General features: G+C 37.2%; 1 pseudogene; it reads left to right on the forward strand.

The window, feature by feature from the left end:
* The first annotated feature begins 7,299 nt into the window (after positions 1-7,299).
* Positions 7,300-9,480, forward strand: LOC137727968 (BRASSINOSTEROID INSENSITIVE 1-associated receptor kinase 1-like; annotated as a pseudogene).
* Positions 9,481-9,917: the final 437 nt, after the last annotated feature.

The raw sequence follows: 9,917 nt of genomic DNA on the forward strand, positions 1-9,917 counted from the left end.
TTTGATCAGGAGGATCCTCTCCTTGGGCTCAGGAGAGGATCCAAGTCTGTGACGTGGATTTGAAAAAAAGGTGAGAGAGAGTCCTGAGAGGTAGGAAGACAAGGGAGAGAGGTGGAGGAATGGGGCGTGGGCCCCACTGGCTCTCAAAAGAAAAACAGAAAAATATATCCCGTAACGTGAATTTACCCAAACGTCATTCATGCTCCGATATTTGTAAAATCTTCATCGTAATTTCGAATTCAGTTCCGCTTGTACCTACGTGTTTGTACCGTCGAGTACTTCAAGGATACGCTAAAAGGATATTTTGTATGTCTCACTATGCGCTGGTCAACAAAAGTCAATAATCTCACATTTAAGGTATTTTTGTCAAATCACTCTTTTAAAATTTATAAAATTGTAAAATTAGGGACGAGCTGTTTCAATAATTCTTTTAGTTAATTTAACTTGATTTTATTGTTAAATATTTTTTTGTGAACATTATTACCCAAAAAAGTTCAAAATTCTCGAAGCCATTTTTTTTTTCTTTAGAACTACAATAGCTTCATTATTGGCTATATCATGCTTATGTCTTAGTTTATATTATAGCTCATGTCATGACCTATGATTTCTGATCAGAATTAGACTTCGACTCTTTGCAATCCTTGGTCAACTAGATGAGTTATTAATTAAAAATCGTTTGATAATTATTTCATTTTTAATTTTTTGTTTTTACTTTTCTGTTTTGAAATTAGTTAAAATACTAAAATAGTCATTGAAATTGGTATAACTCATTTTAGTTCATGAGATTTGAAATTGCTAGAAATGAGTTTCTTAACTATCAATCATTTTGATTATTCCGTTAAAAATATTCATTAAATAAGGAACAGATAACAAAAATAATTTCAATTTAATAAACAATAGACCATAATAATTTGATAAAAATTGAGTGTAATTTTGTTTTTTTACAAAATGTTCAAAATAATTTATGACGGAAAAAATCAGAAAATCTCACTTTGAGTGAGGAGTTGCATAACAATTTCAGGAATCAGCTAAGAAGTCAAAAATAAATATAAACAAAAGAAGAAACGAAACTTCTGACGTGGTGGGCTGCGACTTTGACTGATTGAGAGTCCTCCGTCCGCAGCTCCTCCGTCTTCCTCCCAAACCTTTTACCTTTCTTTCGTTCTTCTCCAAAACTAGCAAGCTGAGATTTCAACCTCTCTCTCTCAGAAGCGGCGGCATGCTTTTCCAAACGCAATCTGCAATTTAATCAAACAGCCACCGAATTTTCTGGCATCCGGTCAACGCAGAGATGCTTCGGATTTTGATCGGTCAACGCCAGCTGCTTACCTGAGCTCCAACAGATCCAAGAGTGATGACGTCCTCCACCTCTGTTTCTGTTTGGCTGATTCTGCTGTTTGGCTTCTTTCACCTCCACAAGGAACCGGAATGAACTAATGAATGATTGAATGACTGGAAACATTCCCGAAGAGCTTGGGGGATGTCAGACTTGGTGAGCTTGGATCTTTACTTGGCAACCTTGCAAAACTGCGTTTCCTGCATGAACCCCCATCCTTTTGTTAGATAAAATCTATCGTCTTTCTTTTTTATTCGATATGCTAATCTGCTGTTTTTAATTGTTCCATTGGAGTGACTTTCTTCCTTAAAGTCCTTGTGCCGGATGCATATAATTTATAGTATGATCCCTGGTTTCAAGATTCACAAGAAGGGAACATCCAATCATTCCAAGTCCCGTGAGTTTCATACTTTCATCTCAGTAAGAGGGAGGAGAGAGTAATATAGCTTGATCAAGTTGGTGTTGTAGTTGTTGTATGGGATGCAGGTTTCACTCATCTACTGTCTTTGCAGCTAAGAAGGATCCAGAAGTTCATTTACGACAGCTCAAAAGGTTTTCTTTGCGCGAGCTACAAGTTGCAACGGATACCTTTAGCGACAAAAATATTCTTGGTAGAGGTGGATTTGGTAAGGTTTATAAAGGACGCTTAGCTGATGGAACTCTGGTTGCTTTAAAAAGACTTAAAGAGGAGAGAACCCAAGACGGGGAACTACAGTTCCAAACAGAAGTTGAAATGATTAGCATGGCTGTCCACCGCAATCTGCTTCGTCTGTTAGAGAAACTTGATTTGATAAGTTTTATCCGAAGAGAACGAACTGAACAGAAAAATGGAAAACAGAGAGGGAAGAAGCTGAAACGAAAATTTTCTTGTTGTTCTCTCTTGCAAAATGTTGCAGAGGAATAATTTATGTACTTGTAAAAAAAAAGAGCACTCACACTCCTTTACATTAACTGATGGCCCTAGTTGGATACACACAACCAACAATACAATCTCAGCCTTACACTTGTCATAATCTAAGACTAAGTGAATACACAATTAGAAACAAGGCTTATTTACTTTAACTTTACTTAGCTCACAGCTTATACACTAATACTCCCCTTTAAGCTTTGAGCTGATACAACTCCAAGCTTGTCTCTGAGATAGTTGAATCTGTCCTTTGGTAATGCCTTGGTAAAAATGTCTGCCACTTGTTCTTTGGTAGGACAGTAAACTAAGTCAATTATCCCTTGCTGCAAGGCATCCTTGATGAAGTGATATCTCCTGTCAATGTGTTTTGTCTTCTGGTGAAACACAGGGTTCTTGGATATTGAGATTGCAGATGTGTTATCACACTGCAGAGGGGTTGCATCGACTTGTAACTCTCCAAAATCTTCCAGAACAAATCTGAGCCATATGGCCTGAGCTGTGGCTTCAGAAGCACTGATATACTCGGCTTCTGCAGTAGAAAGAGCAACACAGTGTTGTTTCACAGAAGCCCATGAGAACACTCCACTCCCAAAAGAAAATGCATAGCCTGAGGTGCTTTTGCTGTCTTCAAGAGATCCTCCCCAGTCACTATCGCAAAAACCAATTAAGACTGCCTTCTTGCCTTTCTCATACTTCAAACCATAGTCCAATGTGCCCCTAACATATCTGAGCACTCTCTTAGCTGTTCCATAGTGTTTATTGGTAGGACAATGCATATATCTAGCTAATAAACTAGCTGCATACATTATATCCGGCCTTGTGGCAGTGAGGTACAACAGACTTCCTACAATCTTCCTATACTGCTCCTCATTTGCTGCACCACTTCCATCATCTTTACTTAATTTCTCAGAAGTAATGAGAGGTATGGAGACAGGTTTACACTCTTTTAGACCAAATTTATCCAATAAGGAAGAAGCATACTTCCTTTGATGGATAAAAATGCTAGTATCTGTTTGTATAACCCCCATCCCCAAGAAATGATGAAGCACCCCGAGATCTGTCATCTCATATTTATCTTTCATGTCTTCTTTGAACTCATTCAGCATCTCCTGGTTATTTCCAGTGTATACTATGTCATCAACATAGATAGAGACAATTAGAATATCCTTATCTCCCCTTGTCTTAGTATAAAGAGTTGCTTCACTCAAGCTCTTTATGAATCCACACTGAGTGAAATAACTATCAATCTCTCCATACCAGGCTCTAGGTGCCTGCTTCAATCCATACAGAGCCTTATACAATCTGTATACTTTATCTTCTTTGCCATTAATCACAAATCCTTCGGGTTGTTCAACATAGACTTCTTCCTGCAGTTGTCCATTCAGAAATGCAGATTTAACATCAAGTTGATATAATTTCCAGTTTCTCTGTGCAGCAAGAGCTATCAAAGTTCGGATTGTATCAAGTCTAGCAACCGGAGCAAAGGTCTCATTGTAATCAATTCCTGGTTTCTGCACATACCCCTTTGCAACTAGCCGTGCCTTGTTCTTTTGTACTGATCCATCCAAGTTCAACTTGGTTTTGAATACCCATTTCACCCCAATAACATGTTTATCACTTGGTCTATCCACCAATTCCCAAGTTCTATTCTTCTCAATCATGATCAGTTCTTCTTCCATAGCTTTTATCCAAGCTTGATCTTGAGCAGCTTCTTCGAATTTTTCAGGTTCCACAATACACAAATTGCACTGTGCCATAATATCATTTATGCTTCTCCATTTCACTGGAGTATGATCATAAGACTGAGGAATCTCAACAGATTCTTGAATGCTGCCTTCTTGTTCTTCAGTATGAGAGAATGTAGAGGAACTGGAGGCACAGTCTTGAATCTCACCCAATCCATGTGAATTCTGAATGTGGGTCACAGCAACAGAGTTCTCTGAATGTTCCTTCCAATTCCAGGTCATAGTTTCATCAAAAACTACATCTCTTGAAAGAATTAACTTCTTAGTGCATGGATCAAACACTATGTATCCCTTCTCACATGTAGCATATCCAACAAACACACATTTGACACTCTTAGCATTTAGTTTCTGTCTCATTTCAGATGGTATATGCACATAGCAGATTGATCCAAATACTTTTAGGTGACCAATTCCTGGTTTTCTGCCACTGTATGCCTCAAATGGTGTCAGATTATCCAGTGCTTTTGTAGGTGATCTGTTTAGAATGTACACTGCTGTATGCACTGCCTCAGCCCACAGAAAATATGGCATGCTTTTATCATGAAGCATTGCCTTGGCCATCTCTACAACTGTTCTATTCTTCCTCTCCACTACTCCATTTTGCTGTGGAGTATAGGCCATAGACAGTTGTCTTTGTATTCCTTCAGCCTCTAAGAATTGGTTGAATTCATTTGATACAAACTCACCTCCTCTGTCACTTCTTAGGCACTTTACTTTGAAACCACTCTGTAATTCTACCATGGCTCTAAACTTCTTGAAACAAGTTAGAGCCTCAGATTTTTGTCTTAGGAAGTAAACCCATGACATTCTTGTATAGTCATCAATGAGAAGCATAAAGTACTTATTCCCAGCAATTGATTCATTTTGCATAGGACCACACAAATCAGTGTGTATAAGCTCTAGAGGACTGCTTGCTCTCCAAGCTTTCTCTTTTGGAAACCACTCACGATGTTGTTTCCCAAACTGGCATCCTTCACATACACCATCAATGTTTTCAAGATGTGGAAGACCATGTACCATTTCATTTTCTCTGAGTTGTTTAAGACTCCTAAGATTTAGATGTCCTAATCTCTTGTGCCAAATCCAGGTAGAATTTGAATCGGTGCTAGCTTTCAGAACAAGTTGACTGTTTTTCCACAGAGAGAGGGGATAACATCTGTTTTCCTTCTTCTTAACTTTGATCACAAGATTATCAAGAGAAGGTCCATCAAATACACTACACAAGCCTCCTCCAAACAAGAGATAGTATCCATGCTCATCCATTTGCCCAACGCTCAGTAAGTTTTCCTTTAATCCTGGCAGATGCATAACCTCCCTGATATACTTCTTTCCTCTATTAGTGTTTATTTCCAATGAACCCATTCCAGCAACATTCACTAACACACCAGTAGGCATTTGCACTTTTCCAGCAACATTTGTTTTTATGTCAACAAGCAGATTACCATCCCCTGTCATGTGGTTACTACAACCACTATCAATATACCAGTTTCCATTGACATTTGACTCTGAGATCGCACTATTAGCATAGAACAAATTTCCTGTCACTTCCACCTGATTTGCAGAGTTTGCCTTTTGCACAGTCTTCCCTACAGTGCATTCTCTAGCCCAATGACCAAATTTATCACAATTATAACACTTAGGTTTCCCCTTATATCTACATTCACCAAAATGGAATTTGGAACACACTCTACACTGTGGTTTAACTGCATCTTGCTTCACATACCCAGAAGAGTTTGAGTTCCGTGTAGAATTAGTGAATGACCTCTGTTGAAACTTAGGCTTAGATTCCCATTTCTTTCCCTTCGAATTCAAGTGCTTATAGGATTTGAATGTACCAGATTGAGCATTTCCACTGGTTTGTCCTTTTGAACTCACAGAGAATGAGGCAAAAGCCTTTTCAGTGACATCAACACTATGCAAATCAAATCGTTGTTCTTGACTCTTCAAAATTGCTACAACCTCCTGCAGCTCTACAGTTTCTAAGCACTTAGTATTTTCAATAACTAGACATATGGGATCATATGGTTTACTGAGACTAATGAGAACTTTCTGTACAAGCCTTTCATTAGACAGAATCTCACCAAATGTTTTCATCTGATTTATCAATTCATTTAGCCTAGTAAGATACCCAGACAGAGTTTCATCATCATGCATCCTAGCATACTCAAATTCACGTCTCAGATTTTGTAGTTTCATAGATCTTATCTGATCACCACCATGGTACTCACCATATAACAGATCCCATGCCATCTTCGCAGAGTCTGCATTGGCAATTCTAGGGAATATCTGATCTGAGACAGCGTTCTGAATAATACCCAGAGCTTTTGCATCTTGCATATATGCTGCGACCATTTTCTCATCGTCTTCTTCTTCCTCTGAGCTTCCTTCAGCCTTCTTCTTCTTCTTTGTTTCTGAGATCGTAATCCCTTTTTCAACCAATCTCCATAACCCTTGAGATTTGAAAATCGTCATCATCTTAATCTTCCAGAACTCGTAGTTCTCACCGGAGAAGATCGGAGTTCTCACCTCAGAACTAACAGACCCAGCCATCTCTTAGCTTAGACAAGACGAACACAAATCGAAATCGGAATCTATGGAGTTCCGATAGCTTCGCTTGAACCGGAACAAGCTCAAGGTAGCTTGAATGCTTCACAGTTTACACCCAGATCTCAAATGATCAAACTAGGCTCTGAGGCCATGTTAGAGAAACTTGATTTGATAAGTTTTATCCGAAGAGAACGAACTGAACAGAAAAATGGAAAACAGAGAGGGAAGAAGCTGAAACGAAAATTTTCTTGTTGTTCTCTCTTGCAAAATGTTGCAGAGGAATAATTTCTGTACTTGTAAAAAAAAAGAGCACTCACACTCCTTTACATTAACTGATGGCCCTAGTTGGATACACACAACCAACAATACAATCTCAGCCTTACACTTGTCATAATCTAAGACTAAGTGAATACACAATTAGAAACAAGGCTTATTTACTTTAACTTTACTTAGCTCACAGCTTATACACTAATATCGTCTGCATGGTTTTTGCATGACACCAACAGAAAGGCTGCTTGTATATCCTTATATGGCTAATGGAAGTGTGGCAGCATGTTTAAGAGGTACTCATTTAAATTGTTTGTTGCGTTGATGAATCTTTTTGTTTTCACGAAATTAAAAATTGTTGGGATTACATTGACAAAGTGAATTTATACACGACCAATTTGGTTTGGAGTATCAGTACTGAAGTTTTTTTTTCTGTTCTTTTTCTCTTCAATTTTAAGTTACCTTCTTGATGTTGATTTTATTTAATGGATAACAAAATGACTCTTTTTTGGGTGGGACGGGTGGCATGATATGTGTTAAACAACATTGCCTGTTGCTTGTAATCTAAATTTCTACTCTCATAATTATGTCAATAAATTATTGTAGATCGTTCAGAAAGACAACCTGCACTTGATTGGCCATATGGCACCAGATTACCTTTCAACTGGAAAATCTTCCGAGAAAACTGATGTTTTTGGATACGGAGTCATGCTTCTTGAACTCATCACTGGGCAGAGGGCTTTTGATCTTGCTTGGCTTGCGAATGATGATGATGTCATATTACTTGATTGAGTATGCTTTTACGTCTTTCTGTTTCTGTTTGTAGCTAATTTATTATTATATTTATTTTCCAACAACATCTGCATGAGGTCCACCTTCTGATTATATTTTATCATTCTAAATCTTCCATAATATCTTTCATATTTTATATAAAAAAAGACATAATGTTGTTGAAATTCAACGATGTTCTTGCTTCAATCTATTGTGTCCCTAAGTCCAAATCTTGGAAATTATGTTTCAATACTCATTTTTAAAGAATTGTTATAGGGATATGATATCCACACATCATGTTTTACTTCTCTTACACCTTTTTAGTTTTCGACCGTCGGATCGGATGAATTGAAAGAGATCAACGGACATAAATTAACAAGGGTGTGTGAGAAGTAAAAAGGGATGTGTGGATAGCACACCCCATGTTATATAATATACTGTAAATTAGGTGCATCTCTAGATACCAATGTTACTATTTATTTAAGCCAAAAATAATGGGTCTCGACACCTAATCACTTTATTTCAAACCGCTAATCTCATATGACATTCTTAATCATTGTATATGGAACATTTTTGCAATCATTTTAATTGGTTCTTTGCAAAGATACTTTAAAAACCTAATACTCATTATAATATACTGTAGATTAGGTGTATCTCTCCATACCAATGTTGCTATTTATTTAAGCTAAAAATAATGGGTCTCGACACCTAATCACTTTATTTCAAACCACTAATCTCATATGACTTTCTTAATCATTGTGTATGGAACATTTCTGCAATCATTTTAGTTGGTTCTTTGCAAAGATACTTTAAAAACCTATTACTCATTATAGAGCTGCCAAGTTCCTGTTTGATTAATGTAAAATCACTTGTCTTTTTTGGCCCGAATGTTGAAAACAGTTAGAATCATGGATCAAAGAAAAGAAATAATACTTAACCTTTAATAAATTACTTTAGTTTAATTACCTTTTATTAGTTAGAGTTACGATTAAGCTGTGAAGATTTATTTATCTTTACTTATAACAATCTAAGGCTTAAATTGTCAGAGATTAATTATTACATTTCCTTGTTAATTGTTGTTAGTATTGTTGTTGCTTCTTTTGCCAATGTATTGGCCTTGCTGTGATTTCTTGAAGAATTTGGCATGTGTTTTGTATCGATCCTAATTTCCTGGTTATCTCTTTATTCTCGCTATCTTGGCCTCTTGCTTCTTTCTATTCTCAGTTTGCATCTTTGTCATACGTTTGCATCATATCGATATTTGAATGATGATGCATTTTTGTAAGCAATTTGATTTTCTGGAAATACTGCGGCCCTTCAAATTTTGAACATTACAATACATTTTCACTCTCCTAGTTGCCCTCACCTTTTGTTTCAAATTGTAAAACTATCTGACTTTTTCCCTTTTATTTTAACTAAAATAATTAGGTCAAATGACTACTGAAAGATCGGAGGTTGGAAACACTTGTTGATGCTGATCTAAATGGAAATTATGTTGACGATCAAGTGGAGCAGCTCATCCAAGTAGCTCTATTGTGCACACAAGGCACCCCAGGGGAACGACCCAAGATGTCAAAGGTTGTCCGGATGCTAGAAGGCGATGGTTTGGCTGAAAGATGGGAAGAGTGGTAAAAAGAGGTGTTCCGCAAAGATTTCAACCCTATTCATCATCCAAGTACTAATTGGATCATAGACTCAACTTATCATATTCCTCTGGATGAGTTGTCCGGTCCCAGATGATATGCTCGTTGGTTCCTTCCCCCTGTATACATGTAAGAAGCCTTCAGAGGACTGGAGAAGGTCCATTTTGTATTTCAGTGATACAACATTTGTGCATATGTTTTGTCTTTGTTTTCGATTTTGTATTTGTCTCATGTATTCTTTAGATCACAAAAAATGAAAACTGATGTAATTTTTATAGGGTTAATTGGCATTACGAAGTTAAATGGTGCTAGCAAGAAATAGGAAGGGCCATAAAAGCGCCCGTTCCTTATAATTTATGTATGTATCCAGAAATTAGTGCAGACTGTCAAGTAAATAATCATATACGATTAGGACACTAGGTCAAGTGCGTGGGTGCTTGTAGACGGATAGTGTTTCAAATTTCATTGTGATCATTTGCAAGTGCGACTCTGTGGCACTACCCTTATAAATACTTGAACTAAGGCAATAGGGGATCTAGAGATCACTTTGTGTCATTCCAACATGGGAATTCGAGCTGTGTCTATCCTCTTTAGAGTATCGTCAATGGGGATCCCTCTACTATCTTTGAGGATGTATTTAAGACCAACTGTAGGGTAAGACCCAAACCTAAATATTTGAGTTTAAACAAAATAAAAATGCA

The sequence above is a fragment of the Pyrus communis genome, chromosome 1, assembly GCF_963583255.1.
Source record: "Pyrus communis chromosome 1, drPyrComm1.1, whole genome shotgun sequence".
In the NCBI taxonomy this organism is placed as follows: domain Eukaryota; kingdom Viridiplantae; phylum Streptophyta; class Magnoliopsida; order Rosales; family Rosaceae; genus Pyrus; species Pyrus communis.